Below are 20,740 nucleotides of genomic sequence, written 5' to 3' on the forward strand. Positions count from 1 at the left end.
CTGGCCGGACTGAATCGTATTGCTGATAGCACCTTGGGTAGAAGTCGGATACATAGAAGTGCAACGCATAGTTCTAAACGAGCAATTGTATGACGGGTAGAAATTGGAGCCACCTTTGATTTTGACACTAAAAGATTTGAATGAATATCGTCTTCAGATAGAACTCGAACATAACAGCATGCGCCGTATGCCCTTTCTGATGCATCGCCGAAAAAGTGTAGCTCGTACTCAAAAACTGCCTTTGCCAAAAATATAACGTGGAATGCGGAGTTCTTTAAGCACATGAATATTCTGATGAAATGATTTCCACGCATTTTGCAGCTTCCAAGGCAAGGGTTTGTCCCAATCAAATTGCTTTCCGTTTATATCTTTAACAGACCATGCTTGTTGCATCATGAGTTTGGCCTTACCACAGGGCCTGCCTGTGGATCGTGGATCGAATATTTGAGAGACAGAGGATAAGAGATTTCGTCTGTTAACGACAGATGGTGGTAATGACCGTTCTATTTTGAAGCCAAAAACATCTTGTTGAGGGGTCCATGTGACACCAAGGGTTGTTACTGTTCCTTCTATTTGCAGGTCATGACATTCTCTTAAGGCTAGATCTTCTTTGGCTATATTGTTAAGAACATAACCTGAGTTAGATGCACATTTTGTAAGGATAAAACCATATTTCTTAAGAAGTGATGTGATTGATTCTTGTAGAATTGTAGCGGATTGTTCATCTTGTGCGCCAGTCATTAAATCATCAACATAGAAGTTGTTCAATTACAATTACATCTGCAATGGTGGGTTGTGTTGACGATACATCATTTGCAATTTGCTTTAATGCTCGTGTAGCCAAAAAAGGCGCAGAGGCAGTTCCATATGTAACTGTTTGTAATTGGTAGCATCGTAGTGGTTCGTTTGGATCCGATCGCCATAAAATGCGCTGGAGTGGTTGGTCTTCAGGAGAAATCAATACCTGTCGGTACATTTTTTCAATATTGGCTGATAATGCAACAGCATAACTTCTAAAGCGAAGGATAACGGAAAATAAATCAGGCTGTACCGTTGGCCCTACCTGTAGGATGTTGTTCAGGGAATAACCAAATTCGGTGACACATGATGCGTCAAATACCACTCGTAGCTTCGTTGTAGTGGATTCTTTCATTACTGGATGGTGTGGTAAATACAATGGGCGACCGAATCATCAACTGGTTCCGGTAGTACTGACATGTGCCCTAGATTTTCATACGTATTCATGAACCGCCGATACTGATCGTAAGTGGTGATATTGCGTTGTAGACGGCGTTCAGTATTATAGAATCTTCGCTCGGCTATGCTTCGAGACTCACCAAGAGTGACGGATGGATCGGATGATATTGGTAACTTTACGACAAATCTGCCTTCTTCGTTACGAGTTGTTGTCATTTTGAACAATTGTTCACATGGATCGTGTTCTTTAGAATGAGAACTTGAGGTTGGAATAGCATCTAATTCCCAAAATCGTTGCATATTTGCTTCTAAGGAAGAGGTTTGCGTTACCACATTTAATGATTGTCGATTGCCAACATGCTTCATAGGTACTGATCCAGCTATTGTCCAACCAAATTTGGTATTAATCAATGATGGATTATTTGGTCCAATGTACCGTTTTTCCGGGCAATGTATCTGCCAATATGCTTCGCAGCCAATTACGATATCAATGGGACCAGGTGTGTGAAATAGTGGATCTGCTAAGGGAATATTGTTAATGTCCCACTTTTTGGCATCAACCTTTACTGTTGGTAGTTCAGCTGTTGGAGAATCGATAACTAAGAAATACAGTTTTATTGTAAATTGCTGAACCTTTGAGGATACAATTGCTTCTATAGCGCGGTTGATGTTACTTTCACGCTGGCCAATTCCTGCGATGCGTATATTAGCATTTGTTATGTTATTAGAAAGTCGATTGGCTAGTGCAGATGACATAAAGTTTGACATTGATCCTGAATCGAGTAACGCACGTACTTGATAACTGTTTCCGGCATCATCTATTACATTAACTGCTGCAGTTTGTAGTAATACAGTTAAATTATTGGTGCAAATATGTGAGGTCGTATCAACTTGTACATTTGTGGATGTATCTTCATTTATGGTTGTAAGCTCTTCTAAATGGAGTAATGTATGGTGGTTGCGTTTACATTTGTAGCATTTATGATGCGATCTACATTCCCTTGCTGCATGACCACTTCTAAAGCAATTGAAACATAACTTATTCGTGTTGACGAGCTTTCTACGTTCACTAACATTCATTGATTTGAAAACATCGCATTGGAAGAGTAGGTGTGATTGGTCACAGGCGTGGCAACGATTGGATGTGGACGCTACGCTGGCGTTCGCCAAGCTCTTACTTTGTTTATTACCGGCCACCTTCGACGTACTTGGTTTAGGCGATGACAATGAAACTTGGGCTGGTGCGGCTAGAATTCGGATTCTTGAGTGTAAAAAATCAATGAGTTTAGAGAAACTATCATTATCATCACTTGAAGAGAATTGTTCCCAAGCTAAGACGCTGTTTGGATCAAGTTTGTAAAGCAACAAATTGGCAAGCGGCGTATCCCAATGGTTAATAGGCTCTTTCAATTTGCTTGCTCCTTGGGTAAGTCGAGCAAATTCATCGGTTACGCGACGCAATTCTTCTATAGAACTATCTTTCATAGGTGCGACGGAGTAAATGGCTTTAAAGTATTCACGCTTTAGTGCTCTGGTATTGTCGTATCTATCTAGCAACGCTTTCCAAGTGGTTGAATAATTTTCGGCAGCAATGTCAACATACTCAAACCGTTTAGAAACATCACCCTTTAACGAAGCTAGAAGGTACTCCAGTTTCATAACATCCGGAATATCGGTAGATGATGCAATCATTGCTGTGAATCTATCTTTGAAGCTGAGCCATTCAGTAATTTTTCCATCAAATGTCGGTAAACTTATTTTCGGCAGGTGTAGGTGTGGGGAAGCAGCAACAGGGATGCTCGCGTTCAAATCATTTTCAATTACTGTGCTGTTCATTTCCATTTTGCATGATGTTAGATGGCCCTTAATGAAGCAGTAACGATCGTACATATCATTCCGTTCTTTAAACAGGCGTGTAAGTTGTTGTTCATCTTCTTCCCCATCCTCTAGAACTGTTTGCATGCTATCAAAAGCTATCCAGCACTTTTCTAGCGTTTCCAACCGGGATTCACATTGGGAGGCATGTTCGCTGGTGTACGCTTGGACGAAGCTTTCTAGGTTATGTATTTGCGAGGTGACGCGCATCATGTCCACTTTGGATGGCATCGCTTTCTTCGGTGGCATTCTTGAAAAGATAAATGGTGATGCGTGGTTAAATTAAAATAGATCGATGGAATAGTCCGCAGATCCGGCTTTCGAAGGACCAAAAATGATGAGTAGATATTAAATCTGGTGATATTTCTGCGGTTTTACTTGTTGGCAAAAAAACACAACTCGATCCATTTACAACTTATGTCACTCTCTTCTTTTATTTCATATGTTTTTTCTGTTGTTGACTTCCGCAGCCTTCATGGCAGTTATCTTGATAAACTGTAGTGAGTTGGAATTTGCTTGCGCATTTATAACGCCGGTTTGAGTTGACCGTTATAGTTGTGGCGTCAACATAACTGAAGAAACTTCCTAAAATTTTTTATCATTTTAATCTTTGACTTGATGCCATTATGAAAGTGGCGTAGAGTGGCGTTGTCTCATATATGTCACATAATAGTGTGATATATATACTATTGTGGTTTATCACTTTTATCGTACAATTGAAAAAAAGGGTGTTTTGTTGGAACTATAACTTTTATTTATACTCTCTATAATTGGACAGAGTTTCCCCTTATAAAGTCTAACTTTTATCTGACTATCCTAAATCCTATCCCGCTATTTATACTAAAATTTCCCTATCTAAATCTAGCTTAATTCATTTACTTCCTATGTATCTTTAATTCCGTCTTATGCCTAGTTTCCTATGCTACCTATTCTATCCTTATCTTTTCGTATTAGCTATCCTATTCTAACCTATACTAACACACTTCTACCAATCACAACTATTCCTATAAATGATTGCTTACTATAATTTCTGCTATATAGATTACTATAATTATATTCATTACGCCAATGTGTATGCGCCACACTATCAATCTGTGAAGAAATATTCTGCGAAAGTTTGCGAACGCGAATTTTATTGCAGTTTTTCCACATCAACTTTTTCTAAAACAGACACATGCGTAACTAAGCGGCTCCATAGGTGCCTAGTGTAGCGTATTACGTGTATTCTACAAAAATATATTCTACGTGCTTTTAATCACCTTTAATTTCCATTACGAAGCTGTGTATCTTAGTTTCAGATCATGTACTTATCTAATATGTAAATTTCTATTCTAACCTAACTTTATTATTAAATATAATGAAGCAAATCAGAACCAAATACCTTTTGGTCCTACTCCAGATTATTTATTTATTTATTTATTTATTTATTTATTACGATACAAATATCCGCCTCAGAGGGCTAAATATAGGGAAACTTACTGACTAAAACTTAAAATTAATGATAACAAATAAATACTTAAATCTAACTAGACAAACATATACTAGACAGCAAGCAATTTGTAACACAGCCAACACACGTAAAATGAAAGAATTAGGATGGGGAAACAAAAAGGGAGTCAAAGAACTGAAGGAAGAGGGGGCGAAGGGATTGAGGGGGAATATGAAAATCAAACACACCAGAGGCACTGTTGAAGCGATGGAGGGATCGAAAAAACGGATCATTGGTGCCATACAGCGTTCTTCTCGACGGGATTTGAAGGAAATCGCGGCGTCGAAGAAAGCGAGCAGGCGCGTACAGCGGTATTCTGTTAAGAAGAAAAGGACAATCAATCTCGTTCCGAAGCAAACCACTCATAAGCAAAGCTTGAGAAGCAGAGCGACGATCATGCAGTGTCATCAATCCAAGCATACGGCATCGGACTTCATAAGGGGGAAGAGAAGCACCCGATTGCCCTAAAAGACGCCTAATGGCGATACGGGTGAATCTGCGTTGAACACTTTCAACCCTTCCAACCACAATTTTTTCAACCACACAATGCTAGCATATTCTAAAATAGGGCGAACTAAGCTACAGAAAAGGGCTTTGAGGCATATAGGGTCACGCACATCATTTGCCATAGCACAAATCATTCCTAGTACACTATTGGCATGGTTAATGGTACGTTCAATATGATGATTGAATGACAGCTTTGCATCAAGGTGAACCCCAAGATCACGAATGACATTAACACGATTTAATACAACAGAGTTTAGTGAATAATTATGAGACAACACATTTAAGCTCCGAGAGAAAGATATACAAGCACATTTATCGATACACAGGGAGAGAAAGTTAGCAGAACACCAAAAGGAGAAGGAGTCTAACAGACATTGAAGAGAGACACATGAATTAGAGTCAGTGATAGGACAAAATATTTTTAAATCATCTGCAAACATAAGGAAGGAATCGGATGGAAGAACAGAGCACACATCATTGACAAATAAAATAAAAAGTAAAGGACTCAAGAATCTACCCTGGGGTACACCCGACGAACAATGAAACTCATAAGAAAAACCGTCATTCAATTTAACACAACAAAAACGATTCGATAGAAATGATTGTAGCCATTCAAGAAAGAAAGGAGAGAAGCCAAGTTTCTTGAATTTAGCAATGAGCAGAGAATGGGGGATTTTATCAAACGCAGCTTTGAAATCGGTATACACAGCATCAACTTGCATGTCAGAGTCCAGATTTAAGAGTACTGAGGAAACAAATTCCATAAGATTAGTAGTGGTGGAGCGGCCTGCCATAAAGCCATGTTGATTTGGAATGATCCACGATTTCACCATTTCCATTAGAGGTAAACGAATAACAGATTCAAAGACTTTGCTAAACGCCGATAAAATAGATATGCCACGATAATTAGAGACGCAACCACGATCACCCTTTTTAAAAACTGGCCTTATCCATGCTTGTTTCCAAATCTTCGGAAAAGTAGACGTAGACAAAGAAAGATTAAAAAGGAAAGAAACAGGAAGGGCTAGTGCTTCACGACAGTGAAAGAGTAAAGCAGCAGGAATACCATCGGGACCCGGCACTGAGGATGGTTTAAGGTTACCTAACGCACGTAAAACAGAAGCAGTGCTTACAGAAACAAATTCAACATTCAGGACATTGAGAGGGGTGAATGAAAGACTGGCCTCAAAGCTTGCAGAGTTATTTAAACCATTTTCATAGACACTCGAGAAATGATCAGCAAAAAGCGAACGAATGTCATTCGGGCACGTAGCAAGCACATCACCAAGTGACATACTAGTAGGGAGGCCATTATTGTTTCTCATAGAGTTTATGTAATTCCAAAACGCTCGAGGGTTTGAACGGAAGCGAGATTGAAGACGCAAAACATATAATTTATGGCGATATCTGTTATATGATCTGTAAGCGGATGCTGCATATTTAAATAACCTACGCGTGTACGGTGAACGCCAAGTCCGGTAAGCACGTGTAGCCCGATTTCGATCCCTAAGCAGAGAGCGCAGATGGCGGTCGGACCATGGAGGGGAAGGAGGTGGTCTGAAGAGAGGAGAACAGGAGTTTAAGGAAGTGATAAGGATAGCATTGAACTGTGTTACAGCCTCATTGATGGACGTACATTCAAACAAAAATGACCAATCAATAGAGGACAAAATTACACGCAGCCTAGCATAGTCAGCCTTCTTATAATTATAAATAGGACTAAGATTAACACTTTGCACAGAAACAGGTAAGTTGGCAGTGGATAGATATTAAATTTCAAAAACAAACGGAGGATGGTGGTCATCAATTTTTACAAGAGGAAGATCTGCCTCATGAACGGAACACGGCGTGAAGTTAAGAGAAAACAATAGTATAAGGTCAAGCACACGACCATTATGGTTTGAAATATTGTTTAGTTGACAAAATTCCATAACGTTGAATAAATCGACAAAAGGTGCATGACATAGCAACGCATTATGAGGTGTATAGTGCTGGAAAGGTGTCGTTAAATTAACAGAATTTATCCACTGCAAAATCACCAAGAAGAATAAGTTGATCCTTGTTACGCAAGCGGGCTTTGACATCGTGAACGCATTCTAAAAGTTTTTCAAACGTACACATATCAGCTGCTAAGTAGGGTGGGACATAGATAACACCTATATATATATTAAAGCACTCATTTTTAATCACAACCCACACATACTCAAGCGGCGCGGCATTTACAGAAATAGGCGCTGATGCTAAACTGGTCGAAACAGCAATGAGAACACCGCCACCGCGAGTACGAGAACTATTATTTATGTTACGATCACAACGGTAAACGATAAATTTATCACTACTAAAGAGCATACTATTGGGTAAAGAATCATCAGCCCAAGTTTCAGTGAAAACAATCACATTAAAATCAGCAGCATCGGCCGCTAGCCTCAAATCAGTACATTTTGATCGTAACCCACGAGTGTTCTGATAGTAAATACTTAGCTATTCATTTGGTTCATTTGACAACGACGGTTGTCTGGCGTGATCACCACGGGTACGCTTAACAGGGGCAGGCAGGTTATCTGGAGGCGACCGATCCGAAGGTTTACGAGAGGATCCAGTCGTTCTCGCAGGAATGAACACCGATGAAGACGATGACGGAATCGACGAGGTTGATTGAAGAGCAGGAAGCACGGAAGTAGGCTCGGAACAGGTGTCACTCAGTGGATGAGAGAGAGCCGAAGGCAGAGAAGCACTCTGAGAAGGCATGCTCGCCAAGCGTGGTGTACTCAGAGAGCCGAAGTTAGATGGATCGTTTACGGGAGCATTCAATCGGGCGACGATAGATTTAACGGTATTAGTGTTGCTTGCACTATCGATATTTTTGGCCGACTCATCTGTAAGCGTGTCGTTCACTGACACTACAGGGAGATGACGATTTTGGTAATCGATGAACTCACGGAACACGAGAGATGGAGGCCAAGTAGCCGGAGAGAGAGCTTCTTCGCGCTTGCTGGAAGGTACACCGACCTTAAACGATACGAATGACATCGTTTCGACGTTGGCGCCAAGTTTTACGAGACGACGCACCACAACGTCCGATGGAGCAAGCGCAAGTCGATTTGTAACCATGGTAATGACATTCTTATCCGTTACAGATGTGTCGAAGCGCGACATAAAAATCCACGACAATGACTGTGGCCTTGGAGCCACAAATACTGGATCATATGTACTCCCCGATCCCGTTCCTTGTTGCATTGCAGGCGCAGGAGGCACTGCCGGCCAGGGAGCCGGAGGGAGGTGACGAGATGGTAGATCGAGGGGTAGTGATGTTCGGAGAGGGCACCATGCGTCTCTCTTACCATATGCAGAATCAAACGAGGCACTCTCACTAAATAGATCCTGCTTAAGACGGTGAAGCAGATCCGCTCTTATCGAGTTAATGGCGTTTCCTAGAGACGAGAAAATGCCATCCATTGAATTGACCAAGGCGGCCTCAATCTCCGAAAACAATACAGGCTTTTTCGATTTACGCAAGGCATCACATTGTTTGCATAGCCAGCACAGACCACAATCTGCCAACAATTCACTTAACGTGGATTCAGAGACACCGGCACAGTGAGCATGGAACAAACGGCCACACACCCCCGAACACGACAAGTGTAATGGATCACCATTTGGATTAATTGCCGTAGAGCAAATTGCACAGATAGTCATTATGATAACACTGTTACACTGGAAAGCAGGCACACAACGAGTGATATCGTAAAGCAAATGTGTACAAAAGTCACAAGCGATAAAATTTTGCCAGCCACAGGGCGATTAATCAAGCCGCGTTAAAACACTGGAATAAACAGGAGCGATCAAAACCACGTCTGTGCGTCACCAAGCGGAGAGAGTGAGTCATTATAGACGGATGTAAGGAAAATAATTCTAAAATTATACGCATAACAGAAAAACGTTATAAATGCACCAGCATCTATTGGCGTTTTGGGAGAAGAAACTCCCAAAAGTCATGACAAACTAAATATAAGAATAGAGGGGAGTATGTTACAAAGAATATTTTGCAAGAAAGAAAATGCATCCAGAAGAACTTTTTGTATAATGAGCTGTATTCCTCTGATTCGTTAACCAGTTCAATATTAGTAGCTACACGCACTAAAACAAAGACAGAGTTTAACTTTACAAATGAAGTAAATACTTTGTTGGTAGCTATTGTTGAATTCTCATTTTTTAAAAAAGTTGTAAAACCAAGAACATCACATTTTTAGTTTTATTACCCCTTCTGAAGGCAGTGCAGGACTTGGAAAAGTATTGGATGAATATTGTGTGATATCAATGCTCAGGAATATGTGTAATTCCAATTGTAATTTTTTAAACAACAGATTTAAAATTTTAACCTTCAAAGACAAACAATATGTGCTGCTTTTTATTACTAATTAAGGAACTACTTTATTTCAATGTACCTGCTCTGTCTAATTATTCAAATGCCTTTATTCAGTTCTTTAGGAATGTGAACTAGACGTCAGGAGCTTTTAATAGCATTCCCCTAAATTGTGTATGTAAATTTTTAATATTTGTACTAACTGTTAGTAAAAGTGATGAGAATCAGCTACAATTGTCCTATACAAAGCAGAAAATATTATCTTATTCAAAATTATTAAAATTGTTCATAAATTATGGAATCCCAAGCGCCACAGATTAAGCTTAAACGACTGGAAAATTGAATATCCATAGAAAAAAAAATGAAAGCTCCACAGCTTCATTGGTTTGATCAATAGATGGCGTATTATAACTGATTATTATATTGCTATCCTTTTCTTGCAATGTGTTTCGACAAGTTTCATCTTATCATGACCTATATAGCCTTCTAACCCAAGCGCCACAGATTAAGCTTAAACGACTGGAAAATTGAATATCCATAGAAAAAAATGAAAGCTCCACAGCTTCATTGGTTTGATCAATAGATGGCGTATTACAACTCATCATTATATTGATATCCTTTTCTTGCAATGTGTTTCGACAAGTTTCATCTTATCATGATCTAAATAGCCTTATAACTTTCCGAGCAAAAATCTACATGAATGGTCGTGTGGTCAGATACGTGGGTATCAACACCGACGACCATTACTCAAATGTGAATTTTATCATGCCTCCCGCTGCGCAAATTCGAGCAGTTTTCTGCGTAGTTTTTTTGCGTCGTTTTGTGTCAAAAAATACGCAAAAAAATACGCTAGACTTCAGCCAAAACTACGATAGCCAGCGTATTTATTGCAGTTTTTAGGTGCGGAACGAGCGCCATCTGTTGAAGGAATGGATGAACTATTTCAGACGGTGGAGCAAAAAAAACGGCCGAAAAATTCAAAAATATTGGCGCCCATTCCTTCCTCCTCTTCTTCCCCTAACTCCCTTCCCCTCCCTGCCTTGCCTTATACTTGCGCTTCAGCCCGTGCCTTTCGCCGTCAGCTGATTGTGTGTATGCGTTGGTGTATATGTACATTGCGGTTGTGTATTGTAATTGGTGGGTGTTAGCATTTATTTATTCGTGTGTGACCTTGACGATGCGGGAGAAGCTGGTTCATTTTGGGATTTAAAGTGTTATCGGTGTATTGATGGTTTATTTTATTTCGTGCCGCTGCTGATGAGGCCATTTAATGCCCGTGCCAATCGAGGGTGAAGAAGCCAATTTCAAACAAGCGTACGAGAACGTCTAACACTGATCTATTTTTTTTTAAATCTGAACAAGTTTGATGTTTCAACGACCTTCTAAACATCATGTAGCACGGTGTATAGTGGCAATAAAAAAATTTTTTTTCAATGTGCCGGAATTTGTCTCGAGTTTTCTGGCCACGACACACACACACGGACACACACACAGCGCGGGGAAAGTGATCGTCCACTCTATCATGCCGCGATCCCCCTCCCCACCCGGTGCTTTGAATGATGATGCGCTACAAGTTAAGCCAGCAATTCTACCGATAAGGTAGCGGAAATCGATCGTGCGTGTACGCGCGTTCGGGGGTGCGTTCTCGCGTACGCGCGTGCTTGCGTGCGTGCGCGTGTGTGTGTGCGTGCGTGAACCCCAAAACTGTTTGATTCTGATGCGTGCATTGTCACCGGCTGCGTCTACACACTCCATGCATTCTCAGAAAACGCACTGTACGCCGCCCGGTCGATTACCGCTACCTAGGCGACAATACAACCATTTAATTGGCACCACCATCTTTGCGACCGGTTCTGCTGTTGGGGGTATTAAAAAGACAAACGATCGAAGCAAACGTGCATGTGATATGTTACACATTTCTTTCCAAATCCGCTAGCGGACGCAAGTGGAAACAAAACTTGAATTGAATTCATACAAAAGAGAATTCTGGTTTGGTTTATTACGGTGCGCGTATGATACTGCACCTGTCCGTCCAGAATCTGGTGGCTTGTTGGTTTTGAGTCGGTATCATGACGCCGTGCGACCGGCACTGCCTTGGAATGGGTTCGGATCGGTAGGTTCATGTTTTGGTCGAGTGCATTCCGTGCATTTGTCGCGTCACAGCGGTAGCCCAGCAGCAACAAAGTCAAGACAAACTCTTACCCGGGTGTGGACTGCTATGCTAAGTTCTTTTTATTATTATTGGCGTAATAGCCAACGCGATCATGCCAGCCTTTTCAGGACTTGAGTACCACGTAGCCGGAGCCGGTGACTAACCCCTTGCTACGGCGCATGGTTCATACGCGATTAGAACCCACGACGGGCATGCAGATGTGCGGAATGATGGCGGTGCCGCGGGCCCGCTCCTATCCAGTGTGCAACTTGCATACTGCCACACTGTCTCCTGCCCGGTGCATACGAAGCAGGCAGGGGGAAGGATGCACCTCCACCATAAAAAAAAAAACCGTCATGAACCAGCGGTGGATCTAACGGTAGGCGGACTAGGCGGTCACCGATGATCTCTAGTCTTTGATATGCCGTATGTCTACAAGTATTAGCGACAAAGGCCCCCGGAAAGATGATCGTAGGGATCCCATGACCATCCCCCTCCCTCCCCGCTGGCAATTTAAGTATACTGTTCAATCTTTCAATAGCTGTGTGCCAGTACCCCCTGCTCCCGGTCATGCACAGCGGGAAAGGAAAGGTACGAATATGTTGGTGGAAGGGAAGGAAGGGAGGGAGGGTGGGAGGGAGGGGAGGAGGGAAGGAGGGAAGGTGGTGAGGAGGGAAGGAGGGAAGGAGGGATTCCCTCCCTTAGGTAAGGTAAGGAGGAAAGACGGGAAGGAGGGATTCCCTCCCTTCCCTTCCCTCCATCCCTCCTTCCCTCCTTCCCTCCTTCCCTCCTTCCCTCCTTCCCTCCTTCCCTCCTTCCATCCTTCCCTCCTTCCCTCCTGCCCTCCTCCCCTCCCTCCCACCCTCCCTCCCTTCCTTCCCTTCCACTAACATATTCGTACCTTTCCTTTCCCGCTGTGCATGACCGGGAGCAGGGGGTACTGGCACACAGCTGTTGGAAGATTGAACAGTATACTTAAATTGCCAGCGGGGAGGGAGGGGGATGGTCATGGGATCCCTACGATCATCTTTCCGGGGGCCTTTGTCGCTAATACTTGTAGACATACGGCATATCAAAGACTAGAGATCATCGGTGACCGCCTAGTCCGCCTACCGTTAGATCCACCGCTGGTTCATGACGGTTTTTTTTTATGGTGGAGGTGCATCCTTCCCCCTGCCTGCTTCGTATGCACCGGGCAGGAGACAGTGTGGCAGTATGCAAGTTGCACACTGGATAGGAGCGGGCCCGCGGCACCGCCATCATTCCGCACATCTGCATGCACGTCGTGGGTTCTAATCGCGTATGAACCATGCGCCGTAGCAAGGGGTTAGTCACCGGCTCCGGCTACGTGGTACTCAAGTCCTGAAAAGGCCGGCATGATCGCGTTGGCTATTACGCCAATAATAATAAAAAGAACTTAGCATAGCAGTCCACACCCGGGTAAGAGTTTGTCTTGACTTTGTTGCTGCTGGGCTACCGCTGTGACGCGACAAATGCACGGAATGCACTCGACCAAAACATGAACCTACCGATCCGAACCCATTCCAAGGCAGTGCCGGTCGCACGGCGTCATGATACCGACTCAAAACCAACAAGCCACCAGATTCTGGACGGACAGGTGCAGTATCATATGCGCACCGTAATAAACCAAACCAGAATTCTCTTTTGTATGAATTCAATTCAAGTTTTGTTTCCACTTGCGTCCGCTAGCGGATTTGGAAAGAAATGTGTAACATATCACATGCACGTTTGCTTCGATCGTTTGTCTTTTTAATACCCCCAACAGCAGAACCGGTCGCAAAGATGGTGGTGCCAATGAAATGGTTGTATTGTCTCCTAGGTAGCGGTAATCGACCGGGCGGCGTACAGTGCGTTTTCTGAGAATGCATGGAGTGTGTAGACGCAGCCGGTGACAATGCACGCATCAGAATCAAACAGTTTTGGGGTTCCCGCACGCACACACACACACGCGCACGCACGCATGCACGCGCGTACGCGAGAACGCACCCCCGAACGCGCGTACACGCACGATCGATTTCCGCTACCTTATCGGTAGAATTGCTGGCTTAACTTGTAGCGCATCCTCATCCAAAGCACCGGGAGGGGAGGGGGATCGCGGCATGATAGAGTGGACGATCACTTTCCCCGCGCTGTGTGTGTCCGTGTGTGTGTGTCGTGGCCAGAAAACTCGAGACAAATTCCGGCACATTGAAAAAAAAAATTTTTATTGCCACTATACACCGTGCTACATGATGTTTAGAAGGTCGTTGAAGCATCAAACATGTTCAGATTTAAAAAAAAAATAGATCAGTGTTAGACGTTCTCGTACGCTTGTTTGAAATTGGCTTCTTCACCCTCGATTGGCACGGGCATTAAATGGCCTCATCAGCAGCGGCACGAAATAAAATAAACCATCAATACACCGATAACACTTTAAATCCCAAAATGAACCAGCTTCTCCCGCATCGTCAAGGTCACACACGAATAAATAAATGCTAACACCCACCAATTACAATACACAACCGCAATGTACATATACACCAACGCATACACACAATCAGCTGACGGCGAAAGGCACGGGCTGAAGCGCAAGTATAAGGCAAGGCAGGGAGGGGAAGGGAGTTAGGGGAAGAGGAGGAGGAAGGATGGGCGCCAATATTTTTGAATTTTTCGGCCGTTTTTTTGCTCCACCGTCTGAAATAGTTCATCCATTCCTTCAACAGATGGCGCTCGTTCCGCACCTAAAAACTGCAATAAATACGCTGGCTATCGTAGTTTTGGCTGAAGTCTAGCGTATTTTTTTGCGTATTTTTTGACACAAAACGACGCAAAAAACCACGCAGAAAACTGCTCGAATTTGCGCAGCGGGCGGTCACATGAGGCCTTTCTGAAGTGTTGGTCGGAAAATTGTACTAGGGCATTCAACCCAACAAATGATTGGGACGCTCTAGCTGCAATCGAACGCGATATCGAACATTAAAAATATATGGGGTTTTACATGTTCGATGTGATAACCCGGCAGGCAATTGACGTTTCATACTAGGGCGAGGGGTGTTGAAACGCATGGAAAAGCAGGAAGAAACACGGACGAGCGCTGATGAACTGCAACTGTGTGCGTGCAACAGCACCAAACGGCATGTGGCGACGTACAGTGTATGGATGTGTGTGTGTTATTTTAGGCAGCGAAGATGGAGCGAGGTTATGTTTACAAAGTGAAAGAGTTTGATGCAGAAGCGTCTTCGTGATAAACATGTATTTTAGTTGCTTAATTTCAGTGTTAAAGTTTGTAATGTGAACTTAAAAGTAATGACCATAGGTGCTATTCACTTGTGTGCTGTTGGCGAATATTGAAGCGTTGAAATATTTAAGCTTCATATGTTTGTTTGTTGTGCTTAGTGTGAAGCAAAAATGTGTGCTAAAGTGTTATAAATTAGAAATATGTATACGTATCCGTCTAATGTTCGGTTGTACCTATCTAATTTTCCATATTTTTGGGTGTCCTTATCCTTTACCAGGAGAAAACTATAGATGGAGGTTAGATACGTGCAGCTATTTGCCTCCGCAGGAAGGTATGTTAATTAAAGTTGTTGTATTTGTAATTTTTCATTACGCTGCAATTAAATAACTTATCGTATAAAATTTGCCGTTTAACATTATGAATAATCGATGTTATCAGTGTTCTTCAGAAGTGTTCCAAGCTGTCCGAAGACACACAAATCCGCAATCCACAATCCAAGCACACAAATCCGATTCACCTCGTATGCACCCAGCGGATTTCATGCGAAGGATATTGGAAAGCCATCAAAGAAGTGGGCATGATGGTAAGGAAACTTTGATTCTTTTTACTTTTAGATTTCTTATCCTTATTTTTGTTTACAACAACCTGAGATCGTCGGTGCGGGCCTTATGGGAACTGCGCGGTCAGAGCAATAACCGGATGAGCATTTCGTTTCAGGTGGAAATTATATCAAGTTTGTGAATTGAAGAGAGTTACGGCACATTGTGCCACACTAAATAAATTTATTTTTATTTCTTCCTTCTATGGCAGCTTGTTTTAACATTTCCCTGTATGTTTACTCTTGCCGGTGCTTGTGTCAGTTTTCATTTTAAATATTCTTTATCATATTCTTTATCTATGTCTATTCCCACGTGGTTTGTGGCGATAGACTTAAATAAGCACTGTATTTGGGTAGTTACTAAAAGCTATTTTTTCCTGACGATCCTTCCCAGCTACACCGTGCAAGAAAAGTCCCATCAAACAACACGTCTAAAGCCTCATGCATCCTGTTGTTGGCATCCTGGCGGCTGATATCTGCATCTATTATTTAAGTATAACTGCAAAATGCAAAATCATCTCCAGCTATTTTTGCTTCAAATGCATCAAACTTTTGTTCATTTTCGATTTTTTCTATTGATAAACTCTGCGCATTTCTTCTCATACCCTTCATAGGATTCAGTATTGTGGACTGCTAATTTAAAATAACCATAATCTGTGCGCTGCGTGCATCTATTTTCATTAACAGCATCCGACAACGAAGGCAGCAGCTTCCAGAATGCTCTGTAGAAGTAATTGAAAGGACTGCTTGATTTGCTCCTGCTGCAGCCTGGTGTTCATAGTCGGTGATCATCATTATTGGTGATGAAGGCAGCACAGGTTCGTACACCGGAAACGTAGCAGACTCGTTGACGGTTTCTGATCATTTTTCCTGGTTATATTTTTAGGCAAATTTATCACAACAGGACCAGTTGCTCGTTCAGTCGTTATGTACGATGTACCGGTGCTTGTCGATGGCACTTGGTTACCACCATCAACTATCTTGCCTGGCGGACGGATCTGGCTAGGAACACAGGTAAAAAATTGCTCAGATATAGCAGTACTCGTTGATGGTTTTTGAACATTAACGCTGATCATTTTGGGTGGTGTACAGCTCACAATACAAACAGATCCTCTAGCAGCCGCTATCACCGATGCAGAAGCACTGGTGGGTAATTGTTGTCTTACAACAGCGGACATGCAAGCGATGCAATCGATGGTACTGCAGATCCCGCCAATGCCTGTTGTCTACCGATCTTCATGCCTGATTCCTGCGGTAGAGCATCAGCAACCGGTACCACTGATGGACGGAACGGACGGAACGGACGGAATGGTACAGGAACACCAGGTAATGTTGACCGATGATGATTACCATCACCGGCATTCGAGACCAGCGCTGACACTTCATCCGTTACCTTCACCTGTTCAACAACACGGACTGGCATTCTTTGTTGACTCGCGCTGAACGGCCACTGAAACCACCGAAGGCACCACTTGTTGGACAACTGAAACCACTTGTTGTCGGAAGTTGTCCAACAACACGCACCGGCAATCCGGGAGGACGGATAGCACGAGGAATGGCAACCGGAACCACCGATGGCACTGCATTTGTCGTCGGAAGTTGTCCAACAACACGGACTGGTACATCTGACTGACGAAGCTACTTATCACATACCCGCATTGTATGTCCCCATTCTTGGTGTTTCCGGGTTACTCGCCATCGCGCTGTAGTCGGATCATACTGCACCTGTCCTGCTTCGATTAATGTCTCCCCAAAGACAAAATTAGAGCACGCGTTCCTATTCCTCATCCTCCGGCACCGTCTGGAGAATGTGGGAGTCACTGCTCTATAAAAACCACCGGACTACCACAAACTGGAAACAGCGGAAAACCCCGTGGGTCACCGGCCACCGTGCTAAATTGAAGCAAAGTTGAAGTAAGTCTGACAGTATCTAAAGTAATATAAAGACAGTTTGATAAACTGGTTAACAATGTTTATTTTTCATTTCAGCTAATATGCCGTGTGAAAAAGCCAAATAAATTTTTCATTTTAATGTTTATTAAGCTACACCGACATTATATTTTTCATCTAAAACGTTTTTGATGTGTTTTTTCTCATTGCGTTTAGGCGTCGTGTATCAGATCGCAACTGCTAATAATTTCGTCGTCTGAGACGGACTGTTATGGAGGTACAAAATCTTCAGTGATGCGTTCACGCATCTACGAGCCGGTAATTGGCGGTATCCAGATCATCGTCGTACTGTTAGCTTACCTAAGCTACCGAAATTAGCGACAGTGTAAAATGTAAGTGAAAGACAAATTGACGATATAATTAAAATTAATGGTTTACATGGATTGCGCTCCACTAACAATATTTTTCTGTTATATTGTCTATTTCAGCTGTGCTGTGAGACCTACAGTTGCCTCTCACAACCGTCCGGAAGTCGCAGTGATTTGGTAACATCAAGTGCATCACCACCGCACGAAGCGCAGCATATTGACGCAAGCCCAAGCGAACAGCAACCACCTGCAGCAAACGTACGCCGAACGAATGGTCGTGGTAGACGCGTTAGGATTGCAAGGCGATACTTGCGCTCTGAAACAGATGTTTGGACCACAGAGGTGACGTTCCGAGATTGTAAAAACATGTCGGGCCCACAGGTACGCAACAACCGCGCCCAAATCTATGGCATAGTATTGGGTGTTAGCTCGTCCGCTAGCACCGGTTACACTGGTGCGGGTAGGAAGCGTGCAAATGAAAAAATCTGTAAAAATGTCCCCCTTATTCCTTTATACATACAAGAAACGATCACGAACGATCAGCATGAAATGCACTTGACTGATATTATTCTTCTTTCTTTAGTTTCAGATAAGCCGTTCTCATCAATGCCATACCATGTACGGTCGGCTAGTTACACTTCATCACGAAGGACAATCACATCTGGGTCACGGAATGCTGCCAAAACGATGAAGCTGGTTTAGTCCTCGATGACGACGCAACTCCTGCACGTTCGTCGTCATACTATCATTTCAACTGGAGGCATGTTTGTTTAGGCGGCTACAACAAATTGTTTGAACATGTTCAAAACAACATGGCTTCTCACAATTACTAGTAATGTATTGCATTCTCTACGCTTTATTTATATGAAACGCAAATAACTTTGTTTACTTATTCTATATTTTATTTTTTTATTTAATTACAGGTGAATGCTGGAAATCTCCGTGATAGCCATTTTCGTGCGCTGAATTAGGTTTGTATGAAAAATAGTGTATTTTTAGAATATTTAATTATCAATAAAATAACGGTCGATTTGAAAATTAGCTGTGTTGATATACAACCCGAATGAAAGAAATACACGGATAAACGAATGTAAAAAATACACGAAAGAACGGGAGGTCCGTTTCATCCGTACCCCCCCACGCCCAATCATGTCTTCCGTTGGGCGCCTGAGCCATGCACGGTTGGGCGCCCGTTTCTCCTCCTCCGGCGCCGTCAGTTTAGCTGTCAATTGCCTGCCGGGAACCCACAAATCGAACATGTGAACCCAAGTGCCACAAATCTACTAAACGACCACTAAACGCCTTCTAAACGACTCAAGCTCTCTACCTAAACGGAATATAGAAAGACTTCGTTTAGCAGATGGCAAACGACTCATGCATTCTAAAAATAGCAAAAAAGCTGATGGCGCTATCTGTTGGTGGGATACCCCAACCAGTTGAGCCTTCATCGCTTGGAGGAGAGCTTTCTCATTTCCTCTGTACTGTTGTATGGTTTCGCATTGAAGTTATGCATCGCTAGAACTAGAACGGCGATACGATTGTTTAAATACTAAACTCCAACGGAAATCACCAGCACTGAAGCAAGTGAGATTTGAGTAATGGTCGTCGGTGTTGATACCCACGTATCTGACCACACGACCATTCATGTAGATTTTTGCTCGGAAAGTTATAAGGTTATATAGGTCATGATAAGATGAAACTTGTCGAAACACATTGCAAGAAAAGGATATCAATATAATGATGAGTTGTAATACGCCATCTATTGATCAAACCAATGAAGCTGTGGAGCTTTCATTTTTTTCTATGGATATTCAATTTTCCAGTCGTTTAAGCTTAATCTGTGGCGCTTGGGAAGTCCTATACATTTTTCATGTTCGATGTCGTGTTCTATTGCTGCTAGAGCGCCGGGTTACATTATCTGTCAAATTGCATATAAAATTTTATCAGCGCGTTCGAGTTCATGAAGTGCAGACACGGGCCTTAGTTGTCTCTGTTGAAGTTCTGGTTCTGGTTGCCATTGATTTCCATATAGAGTTTAATACATTAAGTGATTTGGGAAATGGTAATATGACTTTTTGGTCAGTATTACGAAAAAATCTGTGATTTTCGGTAGGATAAATGAAAAATCGGTAGTTTTAGGGGGCTCATCTGTGAATCGGTAGGCATATCAAAAATCGGTAGGAATACAGATAAATCGGTATTTCTGGTCACTCTGATCTGGTGGCTCCCGCTACGCAAAGCGACGGAAGAAATCATGCCGTTCGGAGAATTTTATCATGCCATCTTTTTCCCTCCAACGGCAAATTTGTAAAGCAGCTTGTCGAGCTACCCGTCCCTGGCTCCGCATCATACCCCTCGCATATGCGCGCGCTGTCGATGGTTTGGATGTCAGACGGCCAATCGCTGTCAGCCGTCGTCCGCGCTTTTTCCCTCCATAGCGCCATCTCTTTCTCGCGTGTGGTCAATGATCATGAGTTGCTGTGGCGCTTAAAAGCCATTAACAAACATTGCGGCGATGAAGTTGCATTTTCACAAATCAAAAAATCGCAACGAGTTCAAACACTGCAATATAAAAATGACTAAGGAATCGCTCGTTTACGCTGGAGGATTTGCTGTGCAACGCGCTGAACCCTAATTCGCATTGACACGTTCAGCCCGGCACTGATTTTCATCAACTTTCCGTTCCACCAGCATCAAGAACGCAAGCTGATTGTGAAACCAGCATCCTGGAAAGTTCACTGGTAGACCCAGGGACATGTCATCGTGCTGAAAGCTTTTGCTTTCGTATGCTGTAGATTTCATAGATATCCTGAGCCATCTGCGCGTGGGTGTGAGCGTATGTGTGTGTGCAACACTTTCGCCAAATGTGTTTTCTTCCGGAATGTTATGATCCATCGGTCAAAGAAAGGAAGGTGTTCATGAAAGGCGGAAAGACGAATTGAGGCCCCTGTCAATGGTAACTGATGACCGGGAGCAGGGGGTACTAGCACACAGCTGGTGGAAGATTGAACGGTATACTTAAATTGCCGACGGATGTGGGGGAGAGGGGGTGGCCATGGGACC

The 20,740-nt window shown here is 42.9% G+C and overlaps 3 long non-coding RNA genes across 6 annotated transcripts in view; all 3 read left to right on the forward strand.

Annotated features, from left to right (window-relative positions):
- The window catches only part of LOC133392954 (uncharacterized), a 57,882-nt gene that overhangs the window by 10,199 nt on the left and 26,943 nt on the right, over nucleotides 1–20,740 (forward strand). The gene's annotated exons all lie outside the window — the stretch shown is intronic.
- Nucleotides 14,836–16,597, forward strand: LOC133393570 (uncharacterized). The gene is made up of 3 exons (XR_009766257.1): nucleotides 14,836–16,237; nucleotides 16,306–16,433; nucleotides 16,512–16,597. It is a non-coding gene; the product is annotated as an uncharacterized LOC133393570 (long non-coding RNA).
- On the forward strand, nucleotides 16,605–18,715 carry LOC133393571 (uncharacterized). Of its 4 annotated transcripts, XR_009766260.1 has the most exons (6): nucleotides 16,916–17,038; nucleotides 17,129–17,333; nucleotides 17,409–17,701; nucleotides 17,798–18,058; nucleotides 18,261–18,509; nucleotides 18,601–18,715. It is a non-coding gene; the product is annotated as an uncharacterized LOC133393571 (long non-coding RNA). The 4 variants fall into 4 exon arrangements; XR_009766261.1 differs by lacking the exons at nucleotides 16,916–17,038; nucleotides 17,129–17,333 and adding an exon at nucleotides 16,605–16,745 and having other exon boundaries at nucleotides 17,526–17,701; XR_009766258.1 differs by having other exon boundaries at nucleotides 16,916–17,333.

Source organism: Anopheles gambiae, chromosome 3 (genome assembly GCF_943734735.2).
Source record: "Anopheles gambiae chromosome 3, idAnoGambNW_F1_1, whole genome shotgun sequence".
NCBI classification, from domain to species: Eukaryota; Metazoa; Arthropoda; class Insecta; order Diptera; family Culicidae; genus Anopheles; species Anopheles gambiae.